Consider the following 16,880-nt stretch of genomic DNA (forward strand, 5'->3'; position numbering starts at 1 on the left):
CCTAACATTTGATGGCATTATTCATGCCTGGACATCATAAAACATTTCAAACTGCTCTTGATATATAGTCAGTCACTACAGCCTGCACTTAGCATTTTTCAGCAAAGCAATATTTTGCGTTATATGATATTTTGAAGCAGTGTCCTTGTAAAGAATCCCATCATATGCAGCAATTTCATCTATGTAGTCACAATATAATTTTATACTTGGAAGAATCTGTACTGCTTCTTTTTGCCATCCATGAAGAATTACTTTCAATCTGTTGTAAGGCTGGATCATTTTATCTGTTTGTTTGAGCCTGACATATTTTGCTGAAGAGGTGGACAGTACCAGCATCATTTACTGTAGATATTTCTTCATGCAACTCCCTTCGTAATTTATAGGTTACTCTGAAAGCATAAACTTCATTTAATAAATATTCTTCAATTTACTGCTAATTGTTTGAAGCTGATATGACATTTCAAAAATTGATTCCACAAGATGTGTCTGTCAGAATTTACCTCAAATGATTTCAAGCCCAAATAGTTGATGAAATCACTGACAATTAGAACATACGTTCTTGCTTTTTTCTCAATTTAAATATATTGTGACTCAACTGGAAGTCTTAATCACAACGTAACTATTCTAGCCTAATAAGAACTAATCGGACAGAAGATTCTTTTTCACTTTGCTCTATTAACTACAAATACTTGTATGTATGAAATCTTCATCAGACAGTATCCAACGCAATGTATTTTTATGGTGTTCTTTATATATCTTTTAAATATTTTTTCTGTCATTTGGGTAGCTTGTGTTTTTTTCCTGATCGCACTCACATACCATGACCCTAGAAGCATTCAAATGTTCAGTGAATCTTGCTGAAAATGTTCAAAGCTCACCAGGAAATGTTGATTCTGTTTCTGTGGAAAACAATTACCATCAAAGCTTGCCAAGAGGTTACAGTTTTCATTAAAAGCCCCCAAACTTGAAATTCTACTTTTCTGTTATTTTTTGTATAATTTTTCAGCTTTTGGTGCCAACTCTCTCTTCCCATCCTTTAATTTCAAAAAAATTGAAATATTACTACCTACTAAGAGGCCAATTTAATAAAAAAATAGTATTTCATAAAAATATTTTCAAGCAACTTTAGTTCTCAAGGTTTTTATGCTTATGGGACCTTTACAAGTTTGTCAGATCATCTAAATTAAATTTTACTCCCCAAGCTTGCCATTTAGATATTTTTTTCTCTTTTGCCATTTGCCAGTTTGTTAAGTTACTACATCTTGGGTGAACCAATGGTACCTGATCATGCTCAAATTTCTGTTCTTTTACAGTGAAATAGAAAAGTCAAATTAAAAAAAAAAAAAATCTCTGTTAATAATAAAACTGAACTTAAAGTGACTGAAGACAACCTAATTTATTTCATATTGCAATGAACTAGAAGTATGAATACTGTCAATTACCACATTTCAGCTGAAAGAGTAATTTTCAGTTAAGATGCTTCTTCTGGCATACCTGTATAAGAGTCATTCTATGCTATTCCATTTATGTTTTCAGATCAATGTGAGGTTTTTTCCTACGCTTGAAATGAATACAACTTTGGCCTTTCAAGCCTGGAAAGACAGTTGCGAAGCAGCAGGAGCCACCATTCCTGAATTCTGCTGGGATGTCCCTCTTGATAAAAGAATTTTAGATCTGGTAGTGTCAGGAGTGAAAGAAAATGTTTGCTATTATATCTCATACCATCTGAAAAAGGGATGTATTCTTTACTCGGCATTTTTGCCATTATGAAGTCAAAAGATCTTTGGAATTTTGGTCATAGAACTCTAAAAGTTAAAATATTTTGCATGTTCACTTTAACTAACATGTAAATGTATATTTTATCTTTCAGCATTAAAAAGGTACATAAAACTGGGAATATCATTATTAGGTCAGGACATTATATGTGGTAGAGGGTGCACATATGCACTTGCATGCACACCTATGCCTAAGAAACAGTACTCCAGAACCCGCTACACAAGAAGTTGCAGCACGATCAGGCAGAGAGCTTGAGGCTCAGAGTTGAGAACATTGTGAATTTAATGTTTACTATGCAGATCTCGCTGCTTGGAGCCCTCCTCCCCCCATCAGGAAGTACATGTATCTTACTCTTGACTTATGGTAAAGCAAGGAAGAAATACACCTCATTGTCCTTTAAATCCCCAAGTAACATCTTCTCAAGTCACACAGAACCACTTTTGAACTTTTGCTGTTACTTAAACTTTTCAGTTTGAAAACTGCTACTTTTTACAGCAGGAGGATAGGAGGAAACACCCACAGTCTCCCAAATTCTTTTACTTTAGCCTGGAAGAAAGAGTAGGTGGGGAACAGGAAGCTTCATGAAGGAGCTGTTCCACAGCTGTAGTATAGTCAACTCACTACAACAGTGCAAACCAGAAGTTATTTTTGGATAAAACAGCCACAGAATGACTTTGTATTGCATTCCCATGTATTTAGAATGGTAGCCTTGCAAGTCCAGGTGATGGGATGTTGCTGCTGCTAGTCATATACTACAGGCTCTGTACCAATTAAAGTACAAGGCCTCAGGACTTGTCAGGCTGTGTCCTCACCTGTGCTTGTTTTAGCTGTAACAGCACATTGCCTGGTGGCACAGTGAGCATAACTTAACTTGCTTTAGGTTATCTTTCTGAAACTGCATGGATTTCTAAAAGAAATTAAACTCCATGTGGCAAAGGTACAATGAAACTAAGCAACCACTGCATAATTAAACCGCTGGACTGGTAAGAAAAGAAGTGTTAGCAATGGATTGAAATCATACAAAAGCAACCCCAAGTGGAGCAAGTGTGAGGAGGAAGAAAACTCCCCACCATCAATATTCTCCTCCTTCCAGAAAAGGAACTTGAATGCTCACAACTTGCCATAAGAACACTCTGGAAGGGTGAGCGTAACACCCAGTGTGTAGAAAGAAGAAATCTTGTTTATAGCAGTATGAAGTGGATCATTACTGGGAATGAGCTGTAATATTACATGTTAGTATCATTTTATTCAGAATAATGATAACGGTTTGTAGTACTTTGATTAGACTGGCAAGACATTGATTAGACTCTCAATAAATACAAAGTGTTCTTTAGCCCACACATTGCAGAGGGTGCAGAGCAGCAGAACAATCTTGCATTAGACTAATTTCTACAAAATGGTACATTTCTTAATTGCATTAATAATAGCCTTTAAAAATTATCTGCTTTTAAAGCAAAGCAGAGGTAAAAGTATTCGTTCATGCATGCTCTTAATTCTTTAATATAGGTACCCATCCACAAGTCTTTAAACTATTTTGACAAGCTAAAGTATTTCTTGCACAGATTAATGCCGTATTACCATTATAAAATGAAACAGGTGATGCTCCTGATTTTCCACAAATTGCAATGAGCAGCAAATCACTAAGAGACAACGTTAGAAATTAGAAAAATACTTTAAATTGAGACTGAATTACCATGTATTGGTAACAGCAATAATTCTTTTGGGTCAAGGTTTGGGAATGCCAGTAGGACATGGAATGGGAAATTTTTCATTGCATCTCTTGTGTTTGCTTCCCAAGCTGCCAGTATTTCATAGTATTTCTGCTAGTTAATAAGCTCTACCATTCAAAAAGTCATCCAGAATTGGTCTACTAAGAGAATACTAAAGCACAGCTCACATAGATCAGTTCATCACCAGTTTAATCAGTTAAAAGTAATACTGTATATTTTGTGGTATTATATGACCATCTCAGCAGTTCAGTAGCATACCATATAAGTATGTCAGCGCACATGTGACCACAGTACAACAGTATGTTAAAAGGTAAATAAAATATTTTAGAGAAGCAAAGTCTACCCCATTGTGCTAACAATTTTTCTCGTCAAATTCACCAAAGCGGAAAGGAAGAGGTGAAAGTTCTGTCTGTGAACTAGTGGGTAACAGTTCGCCAGCTGCCCAAATTATTCTCAAGTACTTTGGCACATCTCTAGATAAAAATTATTATGGTTCAGAGGATTTGATGTAGACAGGAACATTTGTCAAACTATAACCAAACTTTTTCAATTTACATTAGTGAAGTTATGAAGCTGAACTATGGCAGCCACTTCCACTAATCTATTAGTTAAAGAAAAAAGCCACAAAGCATGACATGCCTTCAAATCTATCTATATCTGTAAGCAGATGTGTATATTCAGGAATGCATTTTAAGCATCATTAATACTGATAAAGATACTGCAGTCATCTTTCATAACCATAGGTTTCACGGATGCAGTCTGCCTGAACAACCTTCTTCAGCTCAGAGTGTTCATCTGTCTTGTAGAAATGGTTCAGCATTTTCATTTATCATTTGAATGAGGTGTGGTAAAACTTCTACTTTTTTTTTTTTCCCAAGCTGAACTAGTGTATTTTCATGGACTGTGCTTTCTGAGCCCATTAATAGTAATGATGTTATATGGTTCACTCTAGTCCTTTCCATGGGCTGCTGCTCACATCAGAGCAAGTAATAAAGAGGCAAAGCCCTCCTGTATGGAAATGCATGGCTTCACTGGAGTGAGGTGAGTGGAGAGCAGTTAAAAGCTTTAACTAATAGAATCCGCTATTTTGCCTAAACAAAGAAACAAGTAAGCAAGCACAAATAGAAGAGGGATCCATCAGAAACAGAAGATAACTAGTATTTTCTTACCCATTTTTAACAGAATTTCATGCTCATACACATTCACAGGGGTAAACAATAAGGTCTTTTGTATGGCCTGTACCGGATATTATTTTGAACTGCCTATTCATTGCATTCTGCTATAAATGTGAATAAAAGTGAAAGCTCACAACCCTCCCCATGCCTTAGGAAGCTATCAGCTGTGCCAAATTACCATCACATCCTTCATCTCCCCAATCTCAAATGATTTTACGGCATCCAGAATCATGATGATCACCATACTTTGAAGTGGTCTTCAAATTTTGTATTTGTGTAGAGGAAGGGATTAATCAATTTATCAGGAAATGGCTCTGCTTCCTTCGTCTACTCCAAGAGCTGGGCTGCTGACATCCATATGCAGTTTCTCCCCCACCTTTTCTCTTCAAAGGTCAGTTGTCCAAATAAGCTGTACATTTTGGGGCTGCTAAATATCTATCTACCAGAGGGCTCTAAATATGTCTTTGTGACACTGGTCTAAGCTGGGAGTTGCAGCAGAGAAAACATAACTCAAGGGAGATCAGACTGATACTCTCAATTCAGGACTGCTATGACCTAGAATGAGTGAGAGTACTTAAGGCTGTGAACTACACAGTACCGCATGGTCACCCTAGCATGCTCCACTGAATTATCTGCTTCTTGAGTGCCTACATCATCTAAACATAGTATCATAATGTCATAATAGAAAAAGTATCTTTTTCTACAGTGAACTTAACTACTGAATAACAGAATAACTACTGATAGCAAAAAAAAACCCAAACCAGGTAAAAGCAACTATCACACTTCTTTACTGATCCAAGTAAGATGGGAAAGCAGTACATTCAAATGACATTGTCAGGTAATCAAAGTGTGCTACAAACCAACCAACCAAACCCCACCAAACCCCCTAGGCATTCTCTACAAAGTTCCACAAAACAATTGAAGAAAAAAACCCCATCAATTTGCCTGCTGCACACAATGAAGGAAACAATGGAAATATTCTGGGTATGCACTCCAGATGTTGACACTGAATCTCTTTCAGAAGAAGGTAAACAAGAGAGGTTCCCTCAAAATCCTAAGGAAAACTCATCAAAAATCGAACATAATTGTCATTCAGCACTATACAGAAGAACAGCAACTGAGAGATAGGAGTGGAAAGGACCCATTTTCACTTTATCAACAGCAGTATGGAGAGGGCAAAAAAAAAAAAAAAAAAAAAATCAGTATCACTCTTTTGTTTTAATTTTATAATTATTCTCACTTTCATCTGTTCACTTACTTTCACACCATGGACATCTTTCCTTTGTTCAGAGAACACAGACATTTTTTCAGCTAGATCAGACACACAAGACTACAGATCAGCAATGTTGCCTGTAGATACCTAGATGACATTAATTAGAAGCCATGATTGGCTTAAGAAAGCCATGGCTGTTTTCTCAGAGACCAAATGAATTAATCCAGACTGTTTTTTGAGAGGGATGGCATTATGAATAACCTCCACATACATGTCTTTTAAATGCAAAATGGTCCTGAAGCTTGAATACCAAATCTCTCTGAAGCTGAAAGAAAGTGACACCACCTCTGTTTTAAGAATGTAATCTTAATTTCATGTCTACAGAATCATAAGAACAAAATTGTTCAATATTCACAAACCTTAATTGGTGGGGCTTTCAGAGCAGCCACCATAGATACTACACAACTTGCAAATGTGCACTTTGTAAAAGAAGCTGAACAGGAGCTAAGAAAGCATGTTTTTCTTAAAAAGTATGTTAATTTAACAGATGGTTTAAAGGACTAAAGTGGTTGTGCCCAGAGGATGATGAAGAAAGCATCAGTGAAAACATTAAGCAACAAGTAAAACTGAAATATTGCTGCATAGCAGGATATGTTTAACTTCCTTTTGCAAAGCCGAACAGACACTTGAGAGGACATTTACGGTGAAGAAATTGTAGAATGACTCCCACGCCTTTGATCCAATCATGGTGGAAACCTGCTCTGGCAGGTCTATTTATTCTGAATCCCATGCTCCAGTGTCTGACAGAGCAGCACTATCAGAAAGTTGATCAGCAAGATGTATAATGTAGAGAGATCAGAATCAATAAGGATTTGCTTCTGACACTATAGCGCTGAACACTGCACTTCGTGCAGCAGTTCTTTTAACTAAAAATATATTCCTGATTGCAGGCCACCTCTTATTTTAGCACCAGTCACTGAGATTAAGAAAGCACTCACTGCCAAATGTATCGTTTATTTATTAGGATTCCAAGTGGGGGACAGAAGTGAAGCAATTTCTTTCCTGTGGATTTCAGCAGAATGCAAACAATGTTATGACAAAATGCCTGTTTTGTTAGAATTAAGGTTGAGAAGTATTTGCTGTTTAAAGATCAGCTATTCTTAAAAATCCACATGCTTAGTGAGACCTATTGTACTGGATCAGAACAAAGGCCCATTTAGACCAGTGTTCGATCTATAAGAGTAGACAAAAGTGAATGTCCAGAAAAAGGTACATAAAAAATAATAATCATATAGCAATACCTTCCGATTATAGCCTCCCCAATTCTAAAGATCTGACTCAGGAAATTCCTGAATCAGAGATGGTAATTTTGGAACTCTATACACCTTCACAGATTGTCCTTCTACTAACTTCACCAGCATAAACCACTTCTAATGAAACAAAACTAAAAGAATAGCAGATGCCCAGCACTCATGAGCCAAACTTCTGATTATCTAGATTCCACTGATAACTTCAAGTAGTTGGAAATTTGCTGTATAGGTTGGAGATCTGAACATGAATCTTTTGAACAAGGGGTTCCCATAATATAACCTCTACTTAAAATCACATTATAGAATCTAAATATGCATCCTTCATATGTGGATGTAGCTGTGTGTCTCATCATACTTTCCAGAATTACTAGTTTTGGTAAACTAACCAGTGCTAAAACTCTCATTTATCAGTTTCCAAAATGAAAACAAGCGCTACCTAAAAATGTCCAATTTAAATATGATCCGACTTGCTTGTATGGATATGCCTTTGTTATTCAACCCGCCCTCTCAGTAAAAATCCCAATATTCTAAGAATGAACTACAGGCATACTACTAATACCACAAATGACTGAAGTGTTTGCTTTTATTTTGTTTTAGAATAACAGGGGAAAAAGAAGCATCGTGATTTGACTCAGAAAACGTGGACTGTTTTTAAAAATAGTTTTATAGTGAAGGCTAACTTTCAAGAAGAAGAGTGGGCAGATTATGCAAGAAAACAGGAACAGATTGTAGTAGCAGGAAGAAGAGAGTGTGTGAGACTGTTGTCCCAAACTAATGGGATCTGGAGGGATGCAAAACGTTAGCCTTCTTGGAGGGAGAGTGTAAGAGTAGACTTGAACTGCTTTTCCTGCCACACAGTTGACTCTCCAGAGATATGAACTCCAATGTGAGTTGAATCAGGGTTTGAAGAAAGGCCATTAAAAAAATCCTGAAAACTCAGGACAACAAAGAATTAAGGTATATATCAGTTCACTGCACGCTGTGTGAGGGAAGGAGGTTGCTGAACTTGAGATGAAGTGGCAAGCAAGAACGCTGCTTGACCAGACTGGCTAGATGAATCAGCGCATCTAGTTAAATACACAGCTTATATTACACAAGCAAGGAAGAGCACAAAACCAATTAAACAATACATGCGCATACAGCCCGCTCCGCCTCCTCACCACCCCACCCCCCCAAAAAAAAACCCAAACAAACCACTCAACAAGCCTAGAACAGCAAACCCCAATGAAAACCAACTTAACCCAAAACCCTAAGGCTCCAGAGAGATTATTCATGTCCTAGTGGCTTTTAAAGGATTAATGGCTAAATAAAATATGGCAGGGAGAGGCTAGAGAACAGCTAAAAAAAGGCCAAACTCATTCCCTCCTATTTCCACAACACTGTTAAGCATGGTACATTCACTTATCTTGTATCCTACTTCATCATCTCTGCAGTAAGAACTTCACCTTTCCCTTCCTCCCATACACAGCAACTGAAATGAGGTATGGCTCAACAATATATACTTTTCTTCCCTTTTATCAAAAGAAAAATGGGGATGTTTTGATAACCTGAAAGGGGCAAAAGGCCGTTAGAATTCTTCATGTCACGAAAGATCAGCCAAACTGCCTGGATCACCTATTTGCAGTCTCCCCTCTGCTGAATTCTGGCTAATCCTACTGCAATCAATATAGGTATGTCTAATATAATGAATGTTAGCAGACTGTATGCAGGTAATTCCAGAGACCAGTTTCTGCCTCTGGAAGGGACAGATTACATGTTGTATCACCCTGTTTCTTAATTTCACATTTGATTTCAGAGGCTTGTGTTTTGCTGAAGTTGATCACCTGGAAGGGCACAAGATATCTGGCGACATTAAATTCATAACATTCAAAGAATAAAAAAAGCAGCATAAAACAAGTTAACAACCTCCTTAGGTGCTGAACAGTAACTCTGCATGTCCTAAATGATACAGCTCTTTGAGAAGACAATTTTTAATTTTGAGGTTTCAGATAACTTCAGGCTTGGAGCAGGAGGGGTTAGACTAGGCAATCTCTAGAGGTCCCAGCTGTCTGGTGATAATTAGTGAAAACAGTGGTCATCATGTGGAAAAGATCATCACAGTGGCATTCCAGTTCTTCTCTCACCCTTTCTAATGCTACATTTAATATCTTCCTCTTATGGCACCATTTTCTTCCATTTTACTTCTTTTTTTGAGCTGTTGATAAAGCTTTGGATTTTCTCCAGACTTCATGAAATTATATTATAGAGCACCATTCGATGTGTCAGGAACTACACACCACAGTAAACTCTGTCATCCCTTTCAGTTCTGTTCTGTCATTAGAAACAAAACCATATTTAAAGTTACTAACGATGTTATACTTTCAATTAATATTAACAAATGGTACCTTCTGCCCTTAAGGAAACACGAGGAAGTCAGCTTAACTTACAAACTAACTATACTTTTTAACTATAAGATGTACAAAAATACTGAAGTTCTTTAGAGGTGTTATAAAATATTTCTCATTGGAGATTTTTTTTTTTTAACAGTAGGCAATAAATCATAAAAATTTAAGTGATGCTTTGGTATATAGAAAGTTTCTCCATACAGAAGATTATTCTAAATTATCACAAAGACCTTCTCAGTCTTACAGTTCATGTTTCTTTCAAATGCTTATAGAAGTGGGATCTGGAAAAAATAATGCAAGGGTTGAAAAGTCATATTTTCACAGATTGCATTCATGTACATTTATGCAGGGAACAAGGAGGAAGGAAGCTGAATATAGAAGACTTGCATTTAATGTAAAGATAAATGTAAAAATATTTTATCATCTTCAACAGTTTACTCAGATACAATACCTCCTTCCCCCAATGCTGACCTACTTCCTAAAAATTCAAGGATATTGCTTCTACAGGAACATAATTATATAACACTTAAGAAATAAGAATACAAGCAATACTTGGTACTTTTATAGTTTGACACCTAAACCCAAGATGGGAGATTATACGAAGCAAAGAGCCTTAGGAGTAATTTTTGTTGTCATAAATTGTCATCTCACTAAAAATAGGGAAAAAAAAAGGTAAAAACCAAAATAGGAAACAAATTAAATGTTTTGTGAGCTTTCATTACCGAGTGCTTCATTACTTACAGAGTGCTTCATTACTGGTGTAGATACAGAGCTGTTGAATCAATTTGTGAATTTAGAGGAAGAACTCATTAGAAACAATCAGGATGAAATGACTGTTAACTGGTGGATAAGCTATTAAGGTTGACACCTTCAAGGCTGCCTAAGGAAACCAGATTTCTTGCCTTTTTAGATAGTTGTGAAAGTATTAGGTCCCTAAAAGATTTGATCCTCAGTATATCTTCTACAGAATTAGGATATTATTTCCTCTGAAAAGTAGTATCTAAGGGAATGCACAGGGGTTTGGAAAATTTATGAGATCCTCTATGACTGAAGATCTCTAGAGCAGACTATCCAAGACCTTGCTCAGAGCCAAGAAATCATCCAGGTCCATGATGGGAGACCATAATGAGTGAAGAACCTTAGTAATTCTTCCAAGTGTCTGCCATAATTGCTCATCACTTAAAAATGAACTAATGAAATGAGGAAAGTAGTGTCAAAATTTTTGAAAGTGAAAGGTGCAACACAAGTATCATAGTCACTGTTAATTGGAGCCAAATTACTCCCTTGTAGTCTGACAAGATTTATGTAAGAAAGCCCTGACTGGGTAAGAGTAGAAGTAGTAAAGCTGATTAACTGAGGGAGGGAAGAAAGATGAGGTAGAGCTGCTTAATTGAGTGAGGGAAGAAACAGGGAGAAATGGTCTTTATTTCCTGGCTTTAAAAATGTCTGCTCTCCACTAAAATTAGTAGTTGTAGACCAATTTCTGGGTTTTGTGCAATGGGAAAACACAAATATTTCCACACAGAAAATCCAATTGCTTTATCAAGACAGTGATGAAGGACATCACATCAGTTTTTCAGCACTGTAAATCACTGGAGAGTAATTTTTAAACAGGTGCATGATTTTAATCCAAGTATCCATTTGAGCGATAGTAATTTGTAATGACAGCTTGTGATTCCAAGCTCAGACTTGGAAATTGAAGACTTGGAAAGAGCAGAAATGAGACAGTTTTAGCTGTCTGAATAGCTGCCATTGGTGGAACAGAGAAGCATGTGCTTACTACACTCCTGGTTTCCACTATGCAAAAATGGACTACCCTATTTGCTGGTACTTAAAAAAAAGTGAGTTTTCAAGGCCTCAGCATAAACTTGTTTCCTTGTACAAACTTTTTTAGCTGAAAGATGCACATCATCAGAAATAAAACTACAGGAAAGTTTCACTACAACTATGACATGAGAAATAAATAGAGATAGTTACCCTGCAAAAAAAAAAATTTTACACTTTTTGGAAAAGTGAGGGCTGAATTTGGCCAGAATCAGATGCTTTCAAAAACCTTTAAGTGTTTTTTTTTTTTTTTTAAACAGAGATCAAAAGGGCAGAGGAAGTGGGAAGGGTTATTTTGTTAATTCCTGAAAATCAATGCTCACAGTTACCTTTGACCATTCCTATTAGCAGCTAAGAATTCATCATACATTTGGTCATCAAGGATGGAATTCAGGTGCCTACACATTGGCACTTAGTGCCATTTAAGAAACCCCAGAGTATGGCTCCTGTCCCCACCTGCTTTTCCATACCATCTCCTGTAAGTCCTAAGTCTCATCTGCTTGACCTAAGCAGAAGTTCTAGGACATCCTATACAGCAGTAGATACAAATAGTAGAATGTGGGAAAATATTTGAGCTGCAACTGAATTTGAAACAATATGCTATCTATAAGAAGAACCTGCTGTCATTCTAGAAGTCATTTTAAGGTTGCTAACATAATTCTCTATGTCTCTATGGTAAAGGGTTAGGAATGGTATTCTATTGGCCTACCTGAACACAACAGACAATCTGAAGTAAATCTATGAATGCTTTATGTGTCTTATCAATAAAATGTGCATACTGCACCATGCCATTACGGATTTTTTTTTGTGGACGCGCACCAAAAATCAAACCTCTTTCCGAAATGGATAGTCCTTGTCTCACTTTGAAGTGCAGTCAGATGCCTAGCTTATCAATGTTGGGGGTGTTTTTCTTTTTACTGTGGGACATCTATACAAAAGGCAGAACAAACCACAAAGCTGTGTAATGAATCCAAAGTATATTTTCCAGTAGTAAGTCAGAAAATCAATTCTCAGGAACAGATACTCTTCTGTACCTTACAGAGTCACTAGCTATCTGACAAAAGAAAGCTATTTTTTTTCAAGGAGTTGACAAGACAGTAAATCATAAGTTTGTCTTTTCATAAGGATTAAAATAACTTTGTGTAGTAAGAGAAAAGGAGATGAAGTAGAAACTGTCCATTTGGAGGGTGAGGGAGAAGGCATTTTTTGAGGTATTCATTAAACACCAAATAAAAGTAGCATGTCCTCAAGAAAATCCCTAGATTTGGAAGGTTTGGAAAATAAAATGCCAGTCCATTGGAGAAGTTCTGATGGACAGATTTTCACAGACGTTATTTGAAAACAGTCAGGTTTATTGGCCTTTTTGTCTGTCATCATATTTATAAATGTTCAACCCTTCCTTTTCTACTAGCAGAAGTCTCGTGATGAATGAAGGTGTTACTCTATCCTAGGTTGTACAAGTTTTTCTCCCCCTCTTTCATGAGCCTTCATTTATTCTCTCCTTGACATTTGGTGGGGGGTTTTGGTGGGTTTTTTTCCACTTTTCAATATGTGTTTGTTTCTGGCAAATAAACCAATTTAAAAACAAAAGCAATGTTGTAAAACAAAAAAGAACAAAGCACATTGTGTTTAGGGGTTAAGAACATGGGTATAAAACATAACTATCAAAAACATTTTTTGTGAAAAATATTTTTGTAAGCTAAAAATAAATCCATATTTACCATGCACGGACACTCAGTGTTGATCAATATTTTAAACAAAATATTTTTTAAGAAGTTTGGTCTCTCATTCAGTTTAATAAGAAAAAAATAAGCAGATGGCAGCACAGTATGTGCCTTTTGGATATTATGATAAGATCTCCATTGCTGAAATGTAAAAGTTACCTTGTGGCTACTTCATCAGTATAGTAAGCTGTGCTGTTTGAAATGCAGAAACAAACATTTAGAATTATGAGTTCACTTGGCGTGCAGGAGAGTTTTCAAAGCAAATTACAGTTCAAGTTCTGAACAGACTTTTTACTTGAACAATCTTTGTCATATTGCAGTTAAAAGATACCCTTAAAGCAGCTATTAGTTAGGCTTCCTGCCTTCTTTTAATATGCCAATAATAAATATTATAGCTACAATAAACTGCACAATACCTGAAAATTGCTGTTATGAGATCTTCTGCAACTCAGAAGTTAATTAAGAAATGTTATACCAGTAAAACGTAGTATGACATAGTATGTTCTGCAGCACTTAAATAGTCAGTTTAAAATATATCTCTGGAATGCACAGAAGCTTAAATATAGTTTGGAGTTTGTTTGACTTTTAATATGAATTTTTCAAGTTATATATACTAAGGATACATTTTTTTCACCTGAATCCAAATGACTAGAGAGAAACAGTTACAGCATCAAACAAGAAAGACAATGACAGATAAGAGTTCTTGAAGAAACAGCTGGGGTTATTTATCAACATTATATTTATCAAAGAATATTCCCTACTTGGCTCCAGACATTTTAAAAGCCACTTCCTTAGAGGGATAAGCCTCTAAGCACAAAGCTTCTACTACAAATTTGCAGCCCAATTTTAAAGAGGGTTTAGGCAAAGGAAAGCTGACTGCTGCGGAAAGAAACATGGGTTGCAACTACATGGTATTTCACAGGCAGTTGCGACTGGCTTTGTCTGCACTCCAGGCTGGCTGGATGTAAGCCAGCAGCAGACCAGAAGATGCTGAGGTACAATTAACATGGCACTGAGTTTGACCTAATAATCCTTGCTGGGAGACAGGGCTTTCAGGCTCGTGTGGCACTCAGGCTCAGTGCCGTGCTAACACAGCTACATGGCTTCCAGTTTAGAACTGGCTTGCATCCAGCTGGTTCAGAGAGCAAGCAAGGACAGCTGGTATTTGCTCTGAGCATGGACAAGATTTACTAGTGACTGCCACTGCCTGCAGAAAATGTACACAGCAGAGACTGTGCTGTGAGCAGCACCTTCTGCTTCTGTTAGCTGGAAATCCAGGAGAGAGGCTGAAGACACTCGCAAGGCAAGTTGAAGGTATAAGCAAGGGGAGATTTTTACCCAAGACACAATTTCTAAATGTACTTCTTCTGTCAGTCTTCGATGACTAAATCAATTATGCTGTTCTTCTGTGACACTGCAAACCTAACTGTCCTGTGTTCATACAAGAAAATAGCGTAAGTATTCTTGTGCCTGCCGGATGCGGTACACAGAAGGAAGGTCGTATCTGCCTGCAACAACTTTCAGACATAACCAAAAATCCCCAAATCTGCTTGCACTATCATGTTCTGAGTTCACAAAACATTTGGATTATAACTCAAAGCCCAGTCTACGGGCTGCAGGAAGCATGAAAATTCAAACAGTGACGTGCATGAACCCAGTCTTCCAACTTAGGGACTCCATTTGAGATAGATGAAAGAAAGTCTAATGCGAGGCTCAGTTTATACCCCTAACAGTATACATATCAGGAGGTTAGCTCAGAAACAGTATGTAATTCCTCTTACTCCAACAGGTTAGGAGGCAATTAGGAAAAAGTTCTTCACTGAGAGGATGCTCAAACACTGGAAACAAGCTCCCCAGGGAAGCAGTCCTGGCCCCAAGCCTGTCAGTGTTCAAGAAGCATTTGGACAACGCTCTTAGCTATATGGTTGAACTTTTAGGTTGTCCTGTGTGGAATCAAGAGATGGACTGGATGATCCTCATAGGTCCCTTCCAACTCAGGATATTCTATGATTCTGTGATTCAACAGTGTTAAAACAAGCTTTAGTGAACCAGAGCGAACGTGTTTTTCAGGTACAATAACCCTCTCCACAACTAACTATATTCTGAGTTAAGAGTGTACAGTAGGATCCAAAATCAGTCATTCTTAAACTTGGGGGGAGGGGGAAGAAAAACAAACTAGTAGACAGTATAAAGATTAACAATGAAGAAAAGAAACCTGATAAAGAAGTTGTGAATTAAATGGAAAATAAAGTTATTAAGAAGGGGGGAGGTGAAAACAATTTTTAGAAGAAGATTTTAAAAAAAAAACCAAACAATAAATGTTATTACATGTAAGGATTCAAAGTGTAAAAACATCAGCTCTTTATGTAGATCGAATATCAACAGCAGCCTACTCTGAGTGCAGCGTGCTTAAGGCAAAGTACAGAAAAGACAACTACTTGTCCAGGGGGTACATCTATTTACTGAATGCAAGCAGCTTGTAACCCTCAAAGCTGAACTGCTGCAGTTTAAGACCAATTCTGACCAAAGGAGACAGTGTGCAATAAAGAGGAAGGCAAGAGCATATGTGGGAAGGTGTAGAACAGATCTGCCTCAGAACTAGTTGCTGCTGGCGTAAGGTAGAGAAAGGGTTTCTTCCTGACGGGATGAAAAGAGATCAAGTGAGGAGCTGGTACTGCTTGGAACCTGACTTCTGAAAGATAATCCTTGAGAATTCTTTCCCAACCAAGGAAATGAAGTTACAAATCTGAGATGAGGGAAGCTAAGCCTAGCGACTCCCTTACTGGAAAAAACAGTAGCTAGATAAAAACTACACCGAAGAACCACTTAGTAATTTAGCTTCACTATATAGAAGGTGGTAGTTTTCACAAGACAGAACTTCTACTGAATATCTGATACCAGACCTACAGTCATGAGAAATACTTTTTTTTTTGTGCACAACTTAGATTACTAAAACTAAGGATTATACTGAGTGTTTCTTTGATACCACTTTCATACCGTGAACGCACTTCACTCTGCGTACAAAGTAGCAAGTTTTAATTGTAACAGTAGGCATTTTCTTGCCAATTCTCCACTAACAGTCCATCAAACTGTTTCACAGAACTACCGATCAAAGGTGTTTTACGATCGAAGTACCTATTCCTACTCAATATACACATTAAAACTGCCTTTCTACTGTCTTGAAATTTAAGACAAAGTTTACATCCTGAGTAGTTAGGCAGAATTCCTATGGGTTAAAAGTAAATACTTTTCACTGTGTAAGCAGGAATGTGGACAGTTAAATCCATAGTTGAATACAAAGATACCTACAGTCAGTCACTCCCAGCCCCAAAAGCCACGCAGCAAGATCTTCATACTGGAGAACCCACAAAATCTTCTATTTGTACCACACAGCACTGAATGCCAGGTACAGGTAGAACTCTGAAACTGAGGATTTTCTCCCTGTGAATAACAGGTCTCAGTTCTCCACTAGACACTGAGGTTGGTTGTGCATCTGGATCTCCAAGCAAGGTCAGCCTTAGCAGCATCTACAGTCTTACTTCCTCCTACAACCATGGGTTAAAAGTATTCAAAAGCCTTTGTGGATGCACAGCCACTCCATGGATCAAATGAATAGCTGTGGCATTGGAACTGCACTTGAACTGCTTGCAAACTGTCAACAGCCAATGGACTGGATAATTCACTTACATCCATGCTTCTGAATTCAAGTTTCTCACAAAGCCAAGCATTTCTTTTTATCACCTC

The 16,880-nt window shown here is 37.3% G+C and overlaps 1 long non-coding RNA gene across 1 annotated transcript in view; it reads right to left on the reverse strand.

Moving 5' to 3' along the window:
* Positions 1-8,393: 8,393 nt before the first annotated feature.
* LOC127013213 (uncharacterized) overlaps positions 8,394-16,880 on the reverse strand; it is a 67,068-nt gene continuing 58,581 nt past the window's right edge. Inside the window, exon 4 of the long non-coding RNA XR_007766056.1 lies at positions 8,394-9,514. This is a non-coding gene — a long non-coding RNA (uncharacterized LOC127013213). The remainder of the gene's footprint in view (positions 9,515-16,880) is intronic.

The sequence above is a fragment of the Gymnogyps californianus genome, chromosome 2, assembly GCF_018139145.2.
Source record: "Gymnogyps californianus isolate 813 chromosome 2, ASM1813914v2, whole genome shotgun sequence".
Taxonomy (NCBI): domain Eukaryota; kingdom Metazoa; phylum Chordata; class Aves; order Accipitriformes; family Cathartidae; genus Gymnogyps; species Gymnogyps californianus.